We start from the raw sequence: 15,579 nt of genomic DNA on the forward strand, positions 1-15,579 counted from the left end.
CGTGCTTAACCCATTTTGTAGAGTCAGTTCTTTAATTCCAAACAAACATATGTCGTAGAACATTACAAGCCAAAAAGTCCTATGTGACCTAGTGATACGACTCATGGATGAAAATGAAACTAAAAATTGATAGTTCTAATAACTTGTATTTTCTGAACATAAATGTGTAATGGTGTATTTGCTTGGATGGGAGAATATGTTTGGCATTCTTGAATTTTTTTGCCTTGTAACTGAGTGAACTAACGTGTTTGACATTGAAAGTCGAGAATCAATTACATATCGTGCTAGAATTTTATGTTTAATGACATTGTCTTGGTTATAATATTCCAAATTAATCTCAAGTATGAAGCATGCTCAAGCACTATTTAGTTGTTTTATTTTCTTATTGTTTTGTGTTTTTATTTTGTTTCTTGAGGATAAGCAATGATTTATGCCTAGGGGAGTTTAATCTCCCACAATTCATTGTGGTAAATTAGTCTTTTCAACACTTAATGAGCTTGTTTTCAAGTTATTTTATGTTATTTTTTGATGTTTTCTATTTATAATAGATTATGTTTAGTTTTAGTGAAATAAGAGTTTTAACGCATATTTTGGCAATGTAATGACCTATTGGGCCAATACGGGCCTAGGGAAGGACTGAGAAGTTGCTTTAGTGTGCAGGACACCATTTTCAGGCCAAAGGAATGCTAGAAATGACACACGCATCGTGATACCAGCATGCAGTATCACAACACTAATTCTTTGAAACCAAATAAGTTCCCTATGAATTTTCGTGTCGCGACACTGGTCCTGTGGTTTCGGAAAATCAGAGCGATGGAAGGGAAATTTAAGCTAAGGGTATTTTCGTCTGTACAACACATCTTATTTAAGCTCATGGCTTGTAATTGACCTAATTAGGGTAGAAACCATTGCTATATACATATATATGAATACTCAGGTTTAGTTAAAGAGGCTATTCAGAGAGTCGTTTTAAAGTAGATTTTTAGTATTTAATTTTAGTTTTTAGTTTAATTTCATTTTAGTCTTTTGTTCCAAAAACAAAAATTTTCTTCTTGTTCTAACTTGGATTCGATTTGGATCCAAGTTCCCATTTATTTCGTTATTTATAAATTTCTTTTGGTTTTCAATTGCACTCGACGCTATCTCTACACTATCAAAGGAATTTCGGCTTTTGAGTACAACTTGAAATCCAAACGAATCAATTTCTTTACTCCTTTTTCTTTATTTAAGTATTTGCTTTTCATATTTAGTTTGAGTTTAGGGAAAATTGCATCTAGATCCATGAGTGGATAAATTCTTTACGGAGATTGACGATCAGATGTGGGAATAATTAACTAAAGAATTAGGGTTTTCCTTAGAATTAGTTGGATTAAATTGAGTATGCTTAAACCCTAGGATTAACAACCCTAAAAAGTAATTTAGGTAAATGAGTCGAGAAAATAGTTTACCGAGTACCTCTTAATTTATCTTGATTTAAATGGCGAGATCGAGAGTTAAGTTATTTTTGTTTATTAATTAATTAGTTAAAGGCCAAAATGTACTAATTGGTTAGTTATTAGCTAATTCAAAAATACCAGAGTTCTGAAGTTAATTATGAACACTAATGAGAGTTAATCTTCTTCCTTTTATTCGAGTTAATTTCATCTGCTATTATATTTTGTTTTAGTTTAATTTAATTTTGTTATATTTTCTACGTAAGTCTAATTCAGTTTGTCGTACTATAATTTTATATTACTACTGTTGAGTCTTGTTAATGTAGAAAAGAAAATTTTAGTTTAATTCAACCTCCTCTACGTACGATCCTTGAAATACTTCTTGGAGTGTTTCGTTTAACACTTTACTATATTAAAAATTGGCTTGTATACTTGCAGACATCGCTGTTTAATTTTATATCTTTTCGTTGCAGTATTCCTAGCCCAAATGTTCGCTCGTCTAGCGGCTGTCAAATTCAAGACAAGATAATAAGATTATGCAAAATGCACATATTCAATTCCTAACCCAATGTCATACCATTTATGTCAAACACTTTCAATCTCATATATTCATGCTTATACCAATCCTTACATGTCAATTAACTTACCTATTCATGTCAAAATTATCATTTTTACTTTACTTATACATATTCATTTTTGCAACTCAAGTTAACACATAAGTTTCTAAACATACCATTTAATTTAAAAGTGAAAAAAATTATACATATATTTATACTCAATCACATGTTACCATTTCAATCATTTTCAATTCATTCAACTCATTCATACTCAATTTGTCCCTAGGGATCGTTTTCCATTTCTTTCGCATATTGCAATTCAAATTCATATATCACTTCACATAAAATTTATACAATTCATTCATTTATAACTCCATTAACCAACACGAACTTAGATCAGATATGTGGATCTATCACCCTGCATCTCAATTGGCACCACAGTGCATCATCAAATAAACCAAATGAAAGATATTGGCTCACGAGGTGCATCATCGGGAAAGCCGTAGCAATTATACTGGCATATGAAGTGTACTAATAGATAAACCGAAGCAAGCATGATGGCATGTAAGTGTATCATTGGATGTACTAATGCAAATATACTAGCACATAAGTGCATCATATAATATATCGAAGCAAATATATTTGCACGTAAGTGCATCATTGGCTAAACCAGAGAATAAATCTGTATAGTTAGTAGAGTAACCAGTTTCCAATTTCACCACATAGTTCAATTCACATCCCATCATTCTCAATTCAACATCAATTGATTATTGCATCATATAACATAACATATTTCAGCTCAATTTCATACAAATTTCCTATATTAGTTAAGTTATAAACTTTCTATTCTATTCAATTTAGTCCCTATCTCGATATTCAATTTAAACCATAGCATTTGAACTCAATACCATTAACATCTCACCTCAACATTATATAATGCATAATGTCATGAATATGTAGTAATTATATTGATCTTGGGTCATAGAGGTACAAACTGAAAGCTCGCATCACTAGTCGCCGACTCTTGCCTTTCCTTTCTATCTCGACAGTCATGCGTCGCCTTTAGTTACAAATAATATTTCAATCATATTACAGTATCAAAATCTATATCAACTTAAATTCAATTTCAAAATCATACATATTTTGCAATTTATTCAATTAAGTCCCTAAAGTCAGGACAAGCATAATTTCCAATATAAACATTCAGATTAAAATCCAATTTCACAAATACTCTTTAGGGATTTCTTATTTTTTGTTCATACTTTTAATTTTACATTTTAATCAATTTGGTCACTAATAAATAAAACTATTAATTAAACTTTACAATTTACTCTTTTTTCTTAAACTAAGCTTAATTTATGTCAATTTAATACCTAAATCACTCAATTCTCAATAATGGCATCTCATGTAAACTTAAGTAGTTGTTCAAATTAATCCTTGAATTAGTTTAATCAAGTTTCTAAGATAAAAAATTCTATAAAAATCAAAGGAAAATAGCTAGGGACTTACTTGTAATTAAGGTTAAAATCTTGAAACCCTTTAACAATGGTGTCACTTTCCTTTTCCTTTCTTTGAATGGTTCGGAAGGTGAAGAAAGATGATGGCTTTGCATTAAGTTTACCTTTCATATTCATATTCATATTTAATTAATTTTTAATTAGCTAAATAAAAAATATTTTAATTAGTAAAATTAACTATTAATCACCATTTAGTGATAGTGTCTTCATCATGCACTATCACCTATTTAAAAAGGTTTTGCTACCATTTTGAAAATTTGGTTCATTTCAATTTAAGTCCCCAAGCCATTTCCTAATTAGAAATCAAAAGCGATTTACAATTTAGTCCCAAAACTTTAATAAATCACTAATTCGACTAAATTACCTATCCAAAATCCAATTTATCAAAAAAATAGCTCTTTAAATATGTCTACTAAATAATTACATGCTCGATTTACGGAAATAAGGTCTGAAAACTGTAATTTTTGACACCACTGACTTTTAAGTCATTACAATTTTTGAAACTACAATTTTTGACACCACAATAGGGTATATTGACAGAGTCAAATATGCAATTAGTTGTGTTACTACTAAGATGCAATAAATATTGCACAAGTATGCTACAATATTTAAAACTCCTAAGGGGTTGCCTCCACCTATAAATCAGGACCAGAAATCAATTTTACAGATGAGACTCAAGTGGTTAAATCAAGCCATTATCTACCCCTATTTTCTAGAAAAATAAGATTAAAATATTGGTAGCATAATTGAAAGAAGCCAAGGTTATCAAAGACATCAATAATCCTTTATGTTGGTTAAGAAAAAGGATAGGTCTTGGAGAAAGTGAATTGACTACTAGTAGCTCAACAAGTTGACTATTAAGGATCATTTACAAATTCCATTAGTGGAGTAATTGTTAGAAGAACTTGAGGGAGCATTTGTTTTCTCCATTGATCTAAGATTAAGATATTATCAAATGAGAATGCACTTAACTGACAACCATAAAATCACTTTTAGAACTCATAATGTGCATTACGAGTTCTTAGTGATGCCCTGTGGGCTGATCAACACTCCATTGACCTTCTAGAGTATTATGAATAAGGTGTTTCAACCTTGTTTAAGAAAAAAAATTGGCATTTTTTATGATATATTATATTAGTTTCCTATTTGGCCAACATGGGGTTTAGTCGATGCTAAAAAATAGAAATTATAATTAATTGGCCTTTATCAAAGACTATAAAATATTTGAGGCGAGTCTTAGGAATAACAAGTTATTACAGGAAATTTTTCAAGGGTTATGGAGTGATAACTATGATACTTACTCCCTTACTCAAAAAAATATTTTGTACGAAATTAGAAAGCTACAATAACTTTGAAGAAATTAAGGTTAACTATGACATGTGCCCTTATCCTTGCACTACCCCACTTTGATGAAACTTTCTTAGTAAAGTCTAATTGTAACATCCCCAAACTTCTTAAGTTGTAAATAGTGCTAATCTAGAATATACAAGTTATAATTTTTTAAGTAAATAAAACATGAATATTATTGTTAGTACACAAGGTAGTTGGATACCAATAGGAATTTAAAAGACTAGTATATTGAAAGATATTAATCTAGGGTAGAGACTGAATCATAGGTTTTGAAAAGTGTTGGGGTCAAAGTGTGAAATGAAAAGTATAAATGATGAAATTGAATTGGAGGGAAAAAGAGGAAGGACTAAAAGTGCAATTTCACCAAGACTGCGTAATGATTCAGGAATAGAATTGTAGAGATTGATAAAGGGTAAAATGGTTTTTCTTAAATCAATAATTACGATACAAATATCATAATTGTTGTTAAATTAGAGCCCTTGAATGGTGTTGGAAATTGAGGATGAATTATGGCCAAAAAATTGAAAATAACGATGTTTAGTTCAAAATTATATCTATAACATTTTATTTATTAAATCTAATAGGTTTTTATTATAGGAACTTGCAGAGAAGCCACCATTTCTCTTTCATTCACACGCCACCTTCATTCACATATTAAGGGAACTTTTTCTTTTATTCCAAACAATTCCTTTCCACCATTTTCAACCAAATCAAGCATGAAAACTTCAAATTTTCTTAGAGATTTTTAGTTAAATTAATAGAGAAACTTAATAGCACGCTTATTTCTGTAAGAAGGAAGTTATTTTCTTCTTGTAGGAGAGAGAAAATTAAAGTTAGGGTTTGTTGTAAAAGACCAAGATAGGGATGATAAGGTTTCTTCATGAGTTTCATGTTTATTTTATCAAAACTGGATGGAAACAATTCAACGCCCTATACTCAGCCTGGTTGCCAAGCCCAAATACAAGATGTCACACGACCGTCTCATGTTGCATACATCAAGTAAAAAGCTCATTCTAAACAAAACATCCATCATTTTATTATTTATGAAGGTTTGAAACCACTCAAACTTGATATCTATCATTGTTTCATGCAAATCTTAAAATAATTAGTCTTATAAACATTTTAAAACATGCATAAAGTCCCCTTAGTAAAATTTCCAAATCATGTTCGTTGGTATAGAAACTGAAACTAGGGTATCAATATTTTCTCTAAGTGATATTGATACCTATCGCGTGTGAAATGATATGTAATTTGTACAATTATACACGTTGGATCAAATGATAAAGTGATGAGTGAGTATCATTCCCATGAGGATCGGATTGAGGCACTAAAGTGGTCAAGTTATTATAATAAAATACGGTTAATGCTATGGTAAAGCTATGGTAAATATGCAATGGCACTTAAAAGAATAATGATGTGTGCAATGTGTGGAATTAATAAATACTTGGAATTGCTTTAGCAAAATAAGATTAGAAATGTAAACGCAATTATGAGAATTTAATGAAAAAATAAATAACTAATAATGATATGGCAAAGATACTATGGAAAATAATAAAGATTACACGAGTTGAGTGGGAAGGTCGGGATTACTAAAAATCTACTTTTCCTGTCAACAATGCCTTAGCAAAATCATACTTAACCTTGTAACACCCCGAACCCGAAACCGACACCGGAGTCGAACACGAGGTGTTAACTGACTTTAACCCCTTATAAAATTTATTTTCCAGACACTGCCCAATCTGTGTACTAGTCGTTTTAAAAATCATATCTTGAGTTTCGTAACTCAAAAATCAGTTTCGTAATTTTTTCCAGAAACTAGACTCATGTTCCCATCTATGTATTTTTTTCTAGAATTTTTGGTCGGGCCAATTAGTACAGTTTATTAGTCAAAGTCTCCCATGTTGCAGGGGTCGACTACACTGACCTTTGCCCATTACGACTTGGATATCTCCCTGCACGGGGCTTCAATACTGATGCCGTTTGTTTCTATGAAAACTAGACTCAGAGAGGAATCTGTACATATATGGTACGACCCCTAATTATCTCTGGTTAATTTATAATGAATTTCCAAAGTCGGAGCAGGGAATCCAGAAACCGTTCTGGCCCTGTCCCACAAAAATCTGATTATCTCTTAATATACTGCCCATATGATCTTTTCGTTACTTCCTCATGAAAACAGACTCACCGAGCTTCGATTACATAATTTATTCATCAATTAATTCCACTCCTACTATTTTTAGTGATTTTTCAATCTCATGACACTGCTGCTGCCAGCATCTGTTACGAAAGTAACTAGGTCCATTTCATGCCTACCCTTGATCCAACTCAATCGAACATTCGTGCCATTTTCGCATGGCTTAAAGTTTACATGCCAAAGTTCAAACACAATGTAATAGCTTATACATGCCAAAATGTTCTTCTAAGCCAACTAAGAAGAAAGTACCAAAACTTGCTATCCGGTGTGATGACTTCGATGACGGCCTGACCCCGCAAAAATAGATGAGTCCAAGCAACCTATAATGGGTGACAAGGAAACACCGAGTGAGTTTATAACTCAGTAAGTCATAAGCAATGCACTACCATCCATCAATAACATTATCACAAGAGGAAACAAAATGGAACGAGACAATTTACTCCATCCATACCGAACCATACCATAGTTCCTCCAACCTATCGATTCAGTTTCATATCAATTCATGCAATCACATTCCATATACTCATCAATAGGACATTGAAGCATTTTCATAAATCAATTTATTTTCGTTACAATCAAACGACTAAACGGCCTTTCACCCATCCTACGATAAATTTTATGTACGTGACTTCAAGTATATTTGTCACATAGGTTCAAACTTACCGAGCTCAACACCAAGTATAAGCATAGCACCTATTAGCCATGTACTCAAGACACTTACCCGATCCGCTGTCCGCGATCGACTCAATAGTGTCACACACATAGTGTCCATAATGATTCACGAATGTATATTGAGTCCGCACACTCAGTGCTATATAATCAACTCGCACACTTAGTGCTACGTAATCAAATCGCACACTTAGTGCTACATAGTCAAACTCGCACACTTAGTGCCGCATGGTCAATTCGCACACTTAGTGCATCATATTCATTTCGCACACTTAGTGCAACATAGTCAAATCGCACACTTAGTGCTGTACAATTTAATCCCGCGCACTTAGCGCCAATCTCATGGTCATAAATGGTTATACCCGCACGTTTAGTGCCGAGATCAACAACTCAGTACATCTTACCTCTTTTCTTTTCATTCAACAATTTCATCATCACATACGTACATGCATATATATATGTATATTTATTCATTCCATTCAGCATCAATACATAAACATTATGACCATTTGAAATAATACCAACTACATGCTTAATGACTTACCTTGTGTTGGGTAAGACGGTTCCAACTCGGCTACTCAGTGATCTTTTCTTTGCCTTTGCTTGATTCTCCTCCTTTAGCTCCTTGAGCTCAATCTAGTTACATGCATGGCCAAACTTCCTCCTAATCCTCTTCCTTAGGATTTTCGGTCAAAAGAGGTTGAAAAAGGATGAACAAAACCTTTCTTTTCCTTCCTTTAGCTCACGGCAATGGGGTGTATGCATGAGACCATTATTTTTTTTTTCTTTTTTTTTTCATCACCCTTCCTTTCATTATTTAATTATCATGCTTATTATTTTATTTTCCTTACCATACATCACTAACACAACATGTTGGTGACATGTTTCCACCCATAGCATGGCCGGCCACTACATATTAGGGAGGGGGAATTTGACATGCAAGTCCCCTTTTTCTTCCACATGCACTAATAGGTCCTCATGCATTGACCTATCACATTTTAAAATTTTCTCATATAAGTCCTATTGACTAAATTCACATGCAATCGACTAAATCGAAGCTTGAAATTTTGACACATTCATGATTACATATTCTAGACAATAAACATCACATTCAAACCTTTCGGTGACTCGGTTTAGCGGTCCCAAAACCACTTCCCGACTAGGGTCAATTTTGGGCTGTCACAACTCTCCCTCACTTAAGAAATTTTCGTCCTCGAAAATCTTACCGGTAAATAGGTTTGGATATCGTTCTTTCATCGAGCTCTCGGGTTCCCAGGTTTCTTCCTCGATCCCGTGTTTGAGCCACAACACCTTAACCAACGGAACCCTTTTATTTCGCAACTCTTTCACTTCACGAGCTAGGATACGAATCGGTTCTTCTTCATAGCTCAAATCAGATTGAATTTCAACTTCTGAGGGATTAATCACATGTGACGGATCGGATCTATAACGTCGAAGCATTGAAACATGGAAGACATCGTGCATCCTTTCAAGTTCAGGGGGCAAAATCAATCTATATGCAACCGGCCCCACTCGTTCGGAAATTTCGTACGGCCCAATGAATCTCGGGCTCAACTTGCCTTTACGGCCAAATCTGAGTACCTTCTTCCAAGGTGACACTTTAAGAAACACTTTATCTCCCACCTGATATTCAATGTCCTTTCGTTTTAAATCCGCATACGATTTTTGACGATCTGTGGCTACCTTCAAACTTTCGCGGATTACCTTTACTTTTTGTTCGGCATCTTTAATCAAATCAACTCCGAAAATTTTACTTTCACCAAGCTCGGTCCAAAACAATGGCGTACGGCATTTACGACCGTACAAAGCCTCATAAGGTGCCATCTTAATACTTGATTGAAAACTATTGTTGTAAGCGAATTCAATCAAAGGTAAATACCGTTCCCATAAACTACTGAACTCGAGGATGCAACATCTCAACATATCCTCAAGTATCTGAATTATCCGCTCGGATTGACCATCGGTTTGGGGGTGAAAAGCGGTGCTAAAATGCAGCTTGGTACCCAAAGCTTCTTGCAATTTCTTCCAAAATCGTGAGGTGAATCTCGGATCTCTATCCGACACGATAGAAATAGGTACTCCATGTAATCTCACAATCTGAGAGACATACAATTCGGCTAGTTTATCTAATGAAAGATCCGTACGCACGGGGATAAAGTGAGCCGACTTAGTCAGCCTATCAACAACAACCCAAATCGCATCCTTCTTACTTGCGGACAATGGCAGTCCGGACACAAAGTCCATTGTGACTCGGTCCCATTTCCACTCGGGTATCATGATCGGCTGAAGTAACCCTGAAGGCACTTGATGTTCCGCTTTCACTTGTTGACATATTAAACATCTCGAAACAAAGTCGGAGATGTCTCGTTTCATACCATGCCACCAAAACCGACGTTTCAAGTCGTTGTACATTTTCGTGCTCCCCGGGTGAATTGACATTCGGCTACAATGGGCTTCGTTCTGAATCATCGGAATGAGTTCCGAATTCCTTGGAACACACAAACGACTTCTAAACCTCAAACAACCATCATCATCAATCTGAAACTCCGATTCCTTGTTCGGAACACACTCAGCTCGTTTTGCAACCAATTCATCATCGACTTTCTGAGCTTCACGAATTTGATGAGTCAATAATGGTTTGGCTTTTAATTCAGCTACTAACACATTGTCAGGTAGAACAGACAAGTGTACATTCATCGCTCGCAAAGCAAACAGTGATTTCCGGCTTAAGGCGTCCGCAACCACATTAGCCTTTCCCGGGTGGTAATCAATGACAAGCTCGTAATCTTTCAACAACTCAAGCCAACGTCTTTGTCGCAGATTCAAGTCTCGTTGAGTCATCAAATATTTGAGACTTTTGTGATCCGAAAACACATGGCACTTTTCTCCAAACAAATAATGTCGCCATATTTTCAATGCAAACACAATGGCGGCTAGTTCGAGATCATGGGTCGGATAATTTCTCTCGTGTGGCTTCAATTGTCTCGACGCATAGGCCACAACTCGACCTTCTTGCATCAATACGCAACCCAACCCAAGTAGGGATGCGTCACTATAAATGACAAACTCTTTACCCGATTCGGGTTGCACCAAAATTGGAGCTTCAGTCAAATGAGTTTTCAGTTGATCGAAGCTTTTCTGACATTTCTCCGTCCATTCGAACTTAACATCCTTTTGAAGTAGCTTCGTCATTGGTGTGGCTATCGTCGAGAAACCTTTGACAAATCGTCGGTAATAACCGGCGAGCCCTAGAAAGCTCCGGACTTCGGTAACATTTCTCGGAGGCTTCCAGTTAAGTATGGCTGAAATTTTGCTCGGGTCAACTCGAATACCTGATGCGGATACCACATGACCCAAGAAGCTAACCTCTCTTAACCAGAACTCACACTTACTGAACTTAGCATATAACTGCTTATCCCGCAAAATTTGCAACACTAGCCTCAGATGCTCAGCATGTTCGGTCTCATCTCTTGAATAGACCAAGATGTCATCAATAAACACAACTATGAACCGATCCAAATACGGCCTGAAGATCCGATTCATCAAATCCATAAACACCGCAGGGGCATTAGTGAGCCCAAACGGCATCACTAAGAACTCGTAGTGACCGTACCTCGTTCTGAAAGCAGTTTTGGGTACGTCCGAATCTCGAATCCGCAACTGATAATAACCCGATCTCAAATCTATATTTGAAAACACCGATGCCCCCTTTAATTGATCGAACAGATCATCAATACGCGGTAACGAATACTTATTCTTTATCGTCACTTTATTCAGTTGACGATAGTCAATGCACAACCTCATGGTTCCGTCCTTCTTTTTCACGAACAATACTGGTGCACCCCAAGGTGAGAAACTCGGTCGAGCGAAACCTTTATCCGTCAATTCTTGCAACTGAGCTTTCAACTCTTTTAACTCGGTTAGTGCCATACGATACAGAGCGATCGAAATTGGCGTAGTTCCAGGTACAAGCTCAATACCAAACTCTACCTCCCGAACAGGTGGCAAACCCGGTAACTCTTCAGGAAAAACATCCGGGTATTCACAAACCACCGGCACCGATTCGGGTTTCTTTTCTAACTCCTTGTCATCAAGTACATACGCGAGGTATGCTTCGCACCCTTTCCTTACATATTTCTGGGCCAACATTGCTGATATTACAGCCGGCAACCCTCTTAAGTCCGCAGACTCAACTCGGATTATTTCGTTATTTGCGCACCTCAAATCGATAGTCTTGCTTTTGCAATTCACAACCACATCATGCGCGGTTAACCAATCCAAACCAAGAATAACATCAAACTCGTCGAACGGCAAAAGCATCAAATCGGCCGAAAAACAGGATTCTCGGATTATTAGAGGGCATCTCTTACACACTTTATCAACAAGTACGCATTGACCCAAAGGGTTTGATACTCAAATTACGAGCTCAGTAGACTCAACAGGTAGAGTCTTACTGGTTGCTAAGGTTTCGCATACATATGAATGAGTAGAACCAGGGTCAATAAATGCAATCACATTAGTATCAAAGAGAGTGAAGGTACCAGTGATGACGTCGGGGGAGGATGCCTCCTCTCGTGCGCGAATGGCATATGCTCTAGCAGGAGTACGGTTCTCGGCTCGATCGGCCGTATCAGAGGCCCCCCTCTGACTACCACCCCTGCCTCCTAAAATTCTCGGTGGTCTACCTCTAGATGTCACTCCACTAGGTCTTGCACCTTGAATCTTATTCTTCTCATCCAGCTCCGTGCAATCTCTAATGAAGTGGTCCTTCGAACCGCATCCGTAACAGGCCCTGCTAGTAGACTTGCCCCAACATTCACCTAGGTGTCGTCTTCCACATTGGGGACATTCAGGTTTCTCGTGACGATTATTGCCCACACTAGCTACCGAAGTAGCTCGGGAGCCCATCGATGGTCTTGCCCTGATGGAAATTCCCGCAGTCGCCCTCGACTTATTAATGTCCTCCCTGAACTTCTTTACAGCTGAGAACGGAGCTTTACCCGTCGATCTTTTACGATAATCTCTAGCTTCAAATTCAGCCTTCCTCTTCTCCTTTCCAAGTTCTTCCGCCTTGCAGGCTCGTTCGACTAGTGTTACGAATTCTTTTATTTCCAAAATACCCATTAGTAGCTTTAAATCTTCATTCAATCCTTCCTCGAATCTTTTGCACATAGCAACCTCATCAGCTACACACTCCCGGGCATACCTACTGAGTCTTACGAATTCATGTTCGTATTCAGATACAGTCATACGGCCTTGCTTGAGTTCCAAGAACTCCTTACGCTTCTGATCAATGAACCGTTGGCTAATAAATTTCTTTCGGAATTCCGTTTGAAAGAAGTCCCAAGTTACTCGCTCGTTCGGGACTATGGAAATCAAGGTCCTCCACCAATAGTAGGCTGAGTCTCGCAACAAAGATACATCACATTTTAGACATTCGTCGGGTGTGCATGACAATTCATCGAACACCCGAATGGTGTTATCAAGCCAGAACTCGGCCCTTTCGGCATCATCAGTTACTATGGCCTTGAACTCCTCGGCCCCACGCTTCCTAATCAAGTCTACAGGTGGCTTACTCAGCCTCACAGGATCAGCGACTGATGGCATTACAGGCTCTTGGGGTGGATTATTCAAATTTGGGAATTGTTGGACAGCCGGGTTGGTTCGGGCATATTGCGCGACCCACTCATTCATCATGGTAAAGAAGGCTTGTTTAGCCCCCTCACCTTGATTATTCGCAGATGACTGAGGTTCAACAGGCGGCGTCCCTTGTGCAGGAGCAGCCGCTACGCTCTCAACGTCATCCGCTAGGGTTCTTTCTTCACCGGGGTCCATTTACTAATCAAAACAAAAACATTTCAACCGTCAGAAGTCATCACACATTTAAACATTAACATTCGGCATGTATAGCTAGACTCATACGTGCTATGGTAGTCCTAGAACCGACTAAACCATAGCTCTGATACCAATCAAATGTAACACCCCGAACTCGAAACCGACACCGGAGTCGAACACGAGGTGTTAACTGACTTTAACCCCTTATAAAATTTATTTTCCAGACACTGCCAATCTGTGTACTAGTCGTTTTAAAAATCATATCTTGAGTTTCGTAAATCAAAAATCAGTTTCGTAATTTTTTCCAGAAACTAGACTCATGTGCCCATCTATGTATTTTTTTCTAGAATTTTTGGTCGGGCCAATTAGTACAGTTTATTAGTCAAAGTCTCCCATGTTGCAGGGGTCGACTACACTGACCTTTGCCCATTACGACTTGGATATCTCCCTGCACGGGGCTTCAATACTGATGCCGTTTGTTTCTATGAAAACTAGACTCAGAGAGGAATCTGTACATATATGGTACGACCCCTAATTATCTCTGGTTAATTTATAATGAATTTCCAAAGTCGGAGCAGGGAATCCAGAAACCGTTCTGGTCCTGTCCCACAAAAATCTGATTATCTCTTAATATACTGCCCATATGATCTTTTTGTTACTTCCTCATGAAAACAGACTCATCGAGCTTCGATTACATAATTTATTCATCAATTAATTCCGCTCCTACTATTTTTAGTGATTTTTCAATCTCATGACACTGCTGCTGCCAGCATCTGTTACGAAAGTAACTAGGTCCATTTCATGCCTACCCTTGATCCAACTCAATCGAACATTCGTGCCATTTTCGCATGGCTTAAAGTTTACATGCCAAAGTTCAAACACAATGTAATAGCTTATACATGCCAAAATGTTCTTCTAAGCCAACTAATCAGAAAGTACCAAAACTTGCTATCCGGTGTGATGACTTCGATGACGGCCTGACCCCGCAAAATAGATGAGTCCAAGCAACCTATAATGGGTGACAAGGAAACACGAGTGAGTTTATAACTTAGTAAGTCATAAGCAATGCACTACCATCCATCAATAACATTATCACAAGAGGAAAAAATGGAACGAGACAATTTACTCCATCCATACCGAACCATACCATAGTCTCCAACTATCGATTCAGTTCATATCAATTCATGCAACATTCCATAACTCATCAAGGACATTGAAGCATTTTCATAAATCAATTTATTTTCGTTACAATCAAACGACTAAACGGCCTTTCACCCATCCTACGATAAATTTTATGTACGTGACTTCAAGTATATTTGTCACATAGGTTCAAACTTACCGAGCTCAACACCAAGTATAAGCATAGCACCTATTAGCCATGTACTCAGACACTTACCCGATCCGCTGTCCGCGATCGACTCAATAGTGTCGCACACATAGTGTCCATAATGATTCACGAATGTATATTGAGTCCGCACACTCAGTGCTATATAATCAACTCGCACACTTAGTGCTACGTAATCAAATCGCACACTTAGTGCTACATAGTCAAACTCGCACACTTAGTGCCGCATGGTCAATTCGCACACTTAGTGCATCATATTCATTTCGCACACTTAGTGCAACATAGTCAAATCGCACACTTAGTGCTGTACAATTTAATCCGCGCACTTAGGCCAATCTCATGGTCTAAATGGTTATACCCACACGTTTAGTGCCGAGATCAACAACTCAGTACATCTTACTCTTTTCTTTTCATTCAAATTTCATCATCACATACGTACATGCATATATATATTATATTATTCATTCCATTCAGCATCAATACATAAACATTATGACCATTTGAAATAATACCAATACATGCTTAATGACTTACCTTGTGTTGGGTAGACGGTTCAATCGGCTACTCAGTGATCTTTTCTTTGCTTTGCTTATTCTCTTTAGCTCCTGAGCTCAATCTAGTTACATGCATGGCCAAACTTCCTCCTAATCTCTCCATT

This window comes from Gossypium hirsutum, chromosome D02, assembly GCF_007990345.1.
Source record: "Gossypium hirsutum isolate 1008001.06 chromosome D02, Gossypium_hirsutum_v2.1, whole genome shotgun sequence".
Taxonomy (NCBI): Eukaryota; Viridiplantae; Streptophyta; class Magnoliopsida; order Malvales; family Malvaceae; genus Gossypium; species Gossypium hirsutum.